Source organism: Silurus aristotelis, assembly GCF_946808225.1.
Source record: "Silurus aristotelis genome assembly, chromosome: 23".
Lineage (NCBI taxonomy): Eukaryota > Metazoa > Chordata > Actinopteri > Siluriformes > Siluridae > Silurus > Silurus aristotelis.
The window spans coordinates 14,252,942-14,262,865 of NC_139596.1; positions in this window are offsets into that span (position 1 = coordinate 14,252,942).

A 9,924-nucleotide genomic window follows, 5' to 3' on the forward strand; every position below is an offset into this window, starting at 1 on the left:
TGTTGAGCTAACAGTGCCATCTAGTGGCCAAAAAAAACGCTGAAAGAAATGAAAAAGCATAAGAGTTGCTTTTATTTCATTTCTCATACTTTTCGATACAATATGACTTTTTTGTTCTTTTGGGAATATTTTTTGACAATCATCCACAATTGGTAGAAAAATAAATATATTCGCATCACATCAAAAGCACATTTGACAGCACACGAACGTTACCACAAAACAGTACATGAGACAAGAAAGAATCCACTTCACATATAATTTAAGGATTTATAAACTGGTGTAATAAAGATCTCAAACATTTTTTTAGAGGATTTTTATTAGTGTGCAAAATGAAAAAATAAAAGTCACACAGATTTTTCCTTTTGCTTGAAAAAATAGACTAATAGATATCTTGAGAAAAAAATACATGGGTTGCAAAAAAAATAACAAATTAATTAATACATTAAATTGAAAGAATAAATAAATTTAATTGAATGAATAAATAAATAAATAAATAAATAAATAAATAAATAAATAAATAAATAAATAAACATTTAGTTTTTCCAGTTTGGCGTTTTCCATTTTTCTATATTATTATCATTATTATTATTATAATTATTATTATTATTATTAGTAGAATTAGTAGTAGTAGTTTTATTATTACTGTTATTATTAATTTATTCAATTCCAAGATCAATGTTTGCACTTACAGTTTTGTTATCTCTGATAATCAAAGATAACTTCAGCATCACCTAAAGATCCATGAAGTTACTAAGCAACTCAAAAACTTTGAGGATAGACAATTAATATCAACAATCTACTACTACACAATTGACATTTTGTGCCCCCCAGATGAGGATGAGCTCCCTTTTGAGTTCCTCTCAAGGTTACACCTTCATGCCATCTAGGAGTTTTTCCTTGTCACAGCTGCCACTGGTTCACTCTTTGGAGATTAAATTATAATTATAAGGAACAAATTTAAAGTCTTTTTACTGCCATATTCACACACAATAGTAACTAGTAAACAACTGGGTAATTTAGAATTAATAAACCATAAGTATCAACAAAAGTGTATTACTTTTTTAAATAAATGAAATAAGCTACATGAATAATCTCAGGAGACATAGTTTAAACATGGGTAAATGTGCAGTGAACCGACATCTTAATGGTTTTTTACTTGTTAGGTAGCCAAATTCAAAGGTAAAGCTGAAAGCAAGTTCAGATAGTTCACATGTCATAATGTAATGTAGTTTTGCAGTCACACAAAATAAATGTCATAATACATAATACAATATTTTGATTTTTTTAGCTACTGTTACTGTATTTTTTTATTTGATGATTTATTAAAGCTGACATTTATCATGTGATAATGATGTAACTAATGATGTAAATAACTTTAGGCTTTAATTATGTTGACTTTTTTTTTAATGAGGTGAGTAATACAATGCCATTTAACAGAACTGTGCCGTTTAACAGAGCATTATTGTGCTAAAATCACAAAAAGAAAACGCAATACAGCAGGTCTGCATTCGGGCATCAGTTCACTCGCTCTCATTTGGTCACACATTAACATTCTCTTGAAGTAAGACACTTCATGATTAATGTGGAGATCAGGGCCATGTTAACTCATGCTGAGCCGGCCAGATTTCATTTGCACATTCAAATGAAACACACCCACACCTAGTTTCCACCCCTTAATTCGCATTCATCACTCCATTCTCCACAGAGACATTTGCATGTCTGTGTCTAAACAAGACTTGGACAGTGTAGGGTCCATAAAAAGACTGAGGTTTTAAGTATTTCAAGTGGTTTGTATATATACAGTTGGTGTGGTCTAGTTGAGAAAGAGAGCAAGAATTTAGGAAATAAACTGTCACTAAGGACACACACTCAGACACACACATGCACACACTTAAAGAAAAAACACCAGATGTTTGTCTGCAGTTGTATGTGCCTTTACCTTTGTACATTGTAAATCTTGCTCCCTCTGGTGGTAATGAAAGGTAAATGATATCAATGCACCCTCATATAAAAGGAATTAACACTAGGCCAAGAATCTACACTGCAATTTAAACGAATCAAGTGTCGAACAGTTTTGGAAGACATGTTGGAATGGTAAACACCTTCATGGATGACAGTTTGTTAGAGATCTACAAGTCCTCTTTAATGAAATTTATGGTTGTTTGAGAAGTGACATTACACAACAACAGCCTCGTGGTTTTTTTTTCTCAAGCTCTTCTATAGCAGTTCTCTCTAACCCAGCAGTAAATCTGGTCTTGTATTGCACTGAATGGCTCGAGTTGTCAGATATCACGCAGTGACAACCCTTTTTACCATCATTGTCCTGACAGAAATATGATATGAGGAACTGGGGTGTCACATCACTTAGTGTGATTTACCCCACGTCGCCAGGCACCATTTTAATCAATCAAATGTGTCACTTTTTTTACTGTAATGATCTTAAGGCAGAGGGAACCAGCGTTAAGTGGATGAAGAAAGGCTTATCTGTAACTTGATTTATGACGGTGCTCCCCAAATGTTGCCGGGGTTCCATCTTCTACCTAGAAACAGCAACTCTATCACACTGGCTAATAAGTAATGCAGGAAGTCCTTTAGGCCAGAGGAGGAGTGGACACTTTTCACCTTGCGTGATTAATCGCCAAACAGATAGGCTTGTATAAAACCTTGCTTGAAAAAAACATACTCCTTCCTTTTTTTTTAACTATAATATATTATTTTAAGTATTATATAACTATATGTAGCTGTTACTTACTGTTCAGTTGCTTTAAAGATCCTATTATGTTTTACTGAAAAAGTATCTGGGGCCACAGACATTGGACTAAAAATCTAATTCTTTCGGCTTCTACCATTAGGGGGCGCCACAGTGGATCATTTGTCTCTGTACCCCCCCCTGTCCTCTACATCTGCCTCTTCCAAACCAAATACCTACATGTTTTCCTTCAACATATACACAAACCTCCTCTTTGGTCTTCCTCTTTTTCTACTTCCTGGTGGTTCCATCCTCAGCATTCTCCTACTGAGATACCTCATGTCCCTCCTCTGCACATGTCCAAACCATCTCAAAACCTCTAAATCAAAAAAAAAAAAAAAAAAAATATATATATATATATATATATATATATATATATATATATATATATATATATATATATATATATATATATATATAGCCCCAATTTGCGCTTATAATTCCCTTCACTTTTCTGGGAAGGATGTTCCACTAGATTCTGGTGTGCTTATTAATATTTGTGTTCATCAGCCACAAGGGTATTATGAAAGGCAGGTACTGATGTAGGTAAGGAGACCTGGGGGTGCAGTCAGCATTCACACTCATCCTAAATGTGTTCAGTAGGAATGAGATCAGAGCTCTATAGAAAGGCCACTTAAGATTTTCCTCTCCAAAACTTGTAAACTTTATATTCAGGGAGCTCACTGTGCACAGGGGCATTGCGATGCTGAAACAGGTTTGGGTTTCCAAGTTCAAGTGAATGCAAAATTGTATTATATCGCATCCAAAGACGTCCTGTACAATTAAGTGCATCAAGCTCTGGTTAACAGTTTGGTAAAGAACCACATATAGCAGGAAAGATCAGGTGACTTAATACTGTATATACATTGCATGGGGTTGATTTATGATGCTAATTTTTGAATGTCCAGTAAAAATTTAACATACACAATTCCCTTTAAAATTGTTGAATGAATTATAAGTAAGAATACTAAAGTATCATTTTCGAATGAAGATGGTAATCCGTATGCATGTTCCAAAAAAAATATATTCAAATATTTATTTTTTTCTATATAGATCAATATACATCAAATTTATGGAAAATCCAATACAAAGTCCAGACTCTCATAAAATACTTAATGATCTTTGTATTACATAAAAGTTTCACAGTAGGTTTATGGGCCACTGGTCTTTGTATTCACAGCTTCATTTGTGGTTGGATAGAGTTATTATGCTTTTATCCCCATGGAGAGGGTATTGAAATTTTCTAAAAGAGCAAACCCATTGGTAACCTATTACTGAACCATACACAATCAATAGCTAATTTCTTTACATTGATTACCACCTGGACATTTAACATGCACCCCATGGCCAGTGTTTGTATGTGTATTGTCTATGTGTGTGTGAGATGTTCCTCTATTTGTCCCTGTGAGGATTGCATTCATTGATCTCATGGAGAGGCCTAAAATCATCAAACTGTTCATTAATCTTCATAAAGACTGCTACTGACCACAGTTATCGGAGGGTCTATCTCTTGTTCTCTCTTTAGCATAAATGTAAGTGCAAACGCCTTTTATCAATGTGTGGGTCTAAGAGATTTTACACTTGACTATAGAGACAATATTATATATATGTCCCTTTAATAATTTGGGGCAATTGTCATCATTTTATGTAATAATAGACTTTTTATTTTAGCATTTGGTTACATGTGGTTATTGAATATAGCATTTGGTTATTTAGCATACACATGTTTATTGTCACAAGAATTTAAGCCACACAGAGAAAGATTCGGTTTTATGGTTACATACAGTAGATCAATGACTTCTAAATTAGCTACCCAAATTAAACACAAAAAACACACATATATTAGTGAAATCTTGAAGCATTTATCTCCTGCCTAATTATTTACAATCATCCACACACTAGGCTATGTTCATTTTAGCTTACTGGCAATCATTAGTGGATAACAGCTAAAATAGGAATGTAGTAGGAATTAAATCATTTTAGTAGAACTAAAAATATTTAGATGCACTAACTTCAATATGCTTCAAGATTTTTACTTGAAGTATGTAACTTTACTTCAGTTCACTTCAGTTTACTTCATGAATTGTGGCAGGCGACTGTTGAGCATTTACTTTTTTTTCCAGGGAATCCCAGATTATTTATTGTTGGTCTAGTTTAAAAAATTGTGTATATTATAAGTTTTATTGTGTATATTTGTGTATACTGTGTATATTTTAAAATCTATTATAATTTCAAAATTAATTACATTAAAAATAACTCATAAACCATAATTTACAACACTTGCAAATGAAATGTGTCACAAATCCCGACTTTTTCAATTTCACAACAAACTGTCATGCCTTTAGCTTAGGTGTAAGAAATATTTTATAAGAAAAGACAGCACAAACAACGTGAGGATGTGATAATGCGACTTCCTTTAACCTGTTTTAGAAAAGGTTAAATCGTGTAGCCATGGCGTAAATTAATTATTGTTTCAATCTTTAAATTTGTAAATAAATAACTGCATTACTCTTGTTTTTACAGGTGAATTTCCACTTAATGTGTTAACATAATTCTTTCACATATAGGTCATTATCAATTCATACAGGTAAAAGCTAAATTTCACTCCTTATACCTGTCAGGAGTGGCAGATACCTTCTTGAGCTTATGTGCATGCATGCCAAGTCCTTACAACAAGAATATGACCTGATCATATGACATTGACCTTGACCATTGCCATACAAATACAAATGTAACCCCTGTGATGCCAGTAGCCGTTTTTTTATTTCCTTATTATCATCATCATCATCATCATCAATATTATTATTATTATTATTATTATTATTATTATTATTATTATTATTATTATTATTATTATTATTTTGGCTGCTCCCGTTAGGGGTCACCACAGCAGATCATCCATCTCCATATCACTCTGTCCTCTGCATCTGCCTCTTTCAAAACAACCACCTGCATGTCTTCCATCACCACATCCATAAATGTGCCACTAGTGTAGTTGAGTGCAAGAAAGCTCTCATGTGACATAAGAACAAATCAACAAGCTACAGAGTGGTCTAGCTGGTCCTCTTACCTGTTTTTAGACACTGGCATCTTTGGTTCATCCAGACAATATTTCTGATGTCAGATAGATCAGTTGCTAGGTGTTACTCTCGAAAGTGAGCGACTGCACAATGATGAAGCAGGTTCTGGGATGTGCACCTAGAAGTAGTGATCCAGATGTTGGGAAGGTTTGGCCAGTTGACAAGGTTTTGGCAAGGACACACGTCACATATGTAATAAACTCTGGCTACTGCAGCCATTTGCTACCTGGACATCACCATGACCCTTATTTTGCAGTGATGTGAGTGTTGTGCAGGAAATGGTGGCTGGATGACAATAGAGTTTGTATGAAATAATACATCATATGGCCACAAAGTGACTTTTTGGAAGATCTCAGCATACATTTGCAAGCAATAAGGGATACATGTAATCATCCTGTGTTCATAAAAAAAAAAATATATATAAAATAAAAAAAATGTATATACGTTTATGTTTATACGTTTGTGTAACCGCTAGATGGAGACACTGTCCCAGCATCGAGTCCTGTAACAGCTGTAGTTTGTCTTAATTAACTTTTGAAAACTAACCTAAAAACATCCTTACACAGATATTGCACTGCTCCTGGTGAGACAAACAAAACACAAGCATCTGTGTTTACTGTGCTGAAAACTAAACACAGAAACAGAAGTGTTTGTTGATGTTATTGATGCACTGATACACATACACTGATTCAGAGCAATATGGAAAGGTAATATGTGCAATGAAAATAAAATACCATCAATAACCATCAGACAACTAACATTTCAAATAGTCTGCTTTTTGCTTTCTAATAACACTGTATAGCAAGACAGGGTAATTGTTTTCAGAGGATTTATAGCAATCAGCACAGATAATATATCTTATTTTTAGCTAAAACATTTTGCATTTACTTAAGCTAGGGATTTTACATTAGTTAGCAAGCATCAGACTATAGATATTGTTTAACAAACACTGACATTATATTTAGCTACAACCTGCTAAATACCTTTTTTTTTTTTGTAGTAAAAATAACAAAATAAATGACTGGTTTTCAGTTAATATTACCCGCATGAACCATTTTATTACTTGAGTTAAACAAAAAAAAATGCATAAGATTACATTGCTATATATACTTCAGTAGCTTTCAAATCAGCATATTTTTTATGTACATTGCTTAAATTTTGCATTAGAATGGGTGGATAATTTGTACTATGTGCTATATTTCATCCAACAAACTAACTTTTGGCAGAAGGTAGGTCTGGCTTCACAGTAACAGACAAGAGCTGGCAGCCAATCAGAAAGCCTGAATGTTACACTATAGGAAACGTCTCTGGTTACAGTGGTACCTCAACATACGAGTTTAATTCATTCCGTAACCTTGCTCGTATGTCAAATTGCTCGTATTTCAAAGCAAATTTCCCTATTGAAATTAATTGAAATGAAATTAATCCGTTCCAGCCCCCAAAATGCCACCCCAGTTGTTTTTGAATAGGAAAAATGTATTTATAAATGACAAATATTGTATAAAAACATAATAAAAGAGAATGTAAAGATATAATAAGGTTTTATTCAGTGTATTTTCGTTGGAGATGAGACGACTTGAGCTAACGAAAACGCAGGTGGGGTGTGTGTTTGTGTGTGTGGGTGTGTGTGTGTGGGTGTGTGTGTGTGAGTGTGCGGGGGGTGGGAGGGATGGGTAGAGGCGATAAGCGGAGGCGGAAGGAAAACTAATTTTTTTTTTACTATAACTCCTGTACACTACGTATCCCTAAACTTTACAATTTTAACTTTTTTCTTTTTTGCTTATCTTAATTTTTGACACAATCTTCGCTTTCTGGCTTCGATTCGCCATCTAGCAGCGGCGTCTCGAGCTCGTATCTCAAGTTTTTGCTTGCGTATCAAGCAAAAAAATCGACCGAGTGACCGCTCGTATCTCAAAAAACTCGTATGTAAGGGCACTCGTATGTCGAGGTACCACTGTACTTGAGTGTACCTTGTTCCCTGAAAAGGCGGAAACAAGATACTGTGTTTTATAATGCTATTCTTTGTTTGTTCGGTTGTAAAGCATGTATGTCAAACATCAAGGATTTAGCTTAAATAACCTCAGCGGGTGACATCGTCTGAATGCACGCATCTGCGAGGCTATAAATAGACATGCCATGAACACACCTTCTGGTTTTGTCTTTGTCTGAATTGATGTCCAAACACGCACACTGTGTGACAATGAGGCACAGCATCTTGTTCATGCTTTTTTAGGGAACAGGGTTAAACTCGAGTAACCTGAGGTGTTCCCTATCAAAAGCTCCACTTAGTGCTGCGTTTCCTAATGCTACAGGAACGAGAACACCAACACAGACACACTGGACCCCTTTAAGTTGTTAAGTGACACAAACATTGAAGAGGTCTCAGACACGTCTTCGGGATGTTCAATTAAAGCAGAGTAGCATAGACATAAACCACAAAACCTGATAAACATGCGCATAAGAAATGGCTGCCACATCACATATTTGCTGCAAGGGGACACTTTTGGCAAGAGCCTTGTAGGATGCAGCCACCCTGGTTGAATGGGCTTTAACTCCTAGAGGTGGAGCTTGACCTAAGCTAGGGTAATAGCATCCCTCACCCAATGTGACATTGTTTGCCTAGTTGCGGCCCACATAGCTGCTTAGACTTATAAGTAAGTCTGAAACGCATGTACTGGACATAGTAAGTGAAAAGTCTCCTGAGAGCAGGAGGTTTAAAAAAATGACCAGATGTACAGTCGAGATTGGGACTTTAGATTTGGGGCCCCCTAGCGTTCTCTTGGGCCCATATGCCTGGCATACTCTGCACCCCCCCTAACGGCGCCCCTGCCCCTATACGGCAGGGAAGATATGTATCAAACGCTTCTGCATATGTCTTGGCCTTCCCGGAACCTATTGATAAAACTTAAGAATTATTCATCATGCTTCTTAGATATCTTGTTTCTTAGAAACAGTGTTAGATAGTCACCCAAAATACTAGCCAGGGTTTTTTTCCATAAAGATATTTGTATAAGAGTGGGGTTGGGCATGCTCACTGAGCACAGAAAAGAGGAAGCATGAGAGAGAGCTGTGAAGTTGTAAATTAAGCTGTGGTTAAGACTGTGGATGATGAATGTGAGCCGATAATTTCTTTTTTTTTCGCTCTTTATCTTTGAACTTTGAAGGTTTTGCTGTTAATTTAATAAGGGAGAGGGGATGAGCCAGACATTGAAGGTGCTATAAAGGTATTCTAATAGTCTTTTCATTCATTTAAAAAGTCAAAAAAAAAATTAATAATTGCATTTGAAAAGCAAACCGAGGGAAAAGAAAATGCAATTGAAATCTTAAACGAGTTTTCATTATGAAATTTGAATTCATTATACTGCACAAGACAAGGGAGATAACATAAATAGTCAAAAGTTTCTTTTAAACGGTTTGGAGATTCTCATTATGTGTCTTATGCCTGGATTTGCTAATGGAAATATATTGTCAATGACTGTTACTGCAATGTTTCTAACTATTGTTCAGGGGTGTTCATCTCAATTTCTGCCTCACCCGCACTGCCATAATTGAATGAATTTCTTATGTGTTTAGCAAATATTAATTTAATTCAACAAGCATCAACAAGACACACATACCACAAACCCACACACCCTATTGTGTGATTTATGCTCCTGCTTAAGTCCATTATTATACAAAATATTTGACAGTGATATTATAACTATATAAAGTAGGTGGTTTATTTCCAATCTCACTGTCTTGTGTTTGATTTTTAAATAAACTATCTTATACACTACCAGGCAAATGTTTGGTAGTGTGGTTCTGCTTGTTGCTCTACTTAAGTAAAGTTTTCTTTGCTGCAATTAAACCAAAAAGGTCTGACTTGCACAGTTTCCTCTGAACAGTGGATGTTGAAATACAGTGGTGTGAAAAAGTGTTTGCCCCCTTCCTGATTTCTTTATGTTTTTGCATGTTTGTCACACTTTAATGTTTCAGATCAAATTATATCACAGAGGCTGATCACAGACATGAGATTTAATTCAGGACTATGTATCATGAGACCAGAAATTGTTTTCCACTTAGACCAAGCGTTTTCCCAGATGTTAACAGTCCACA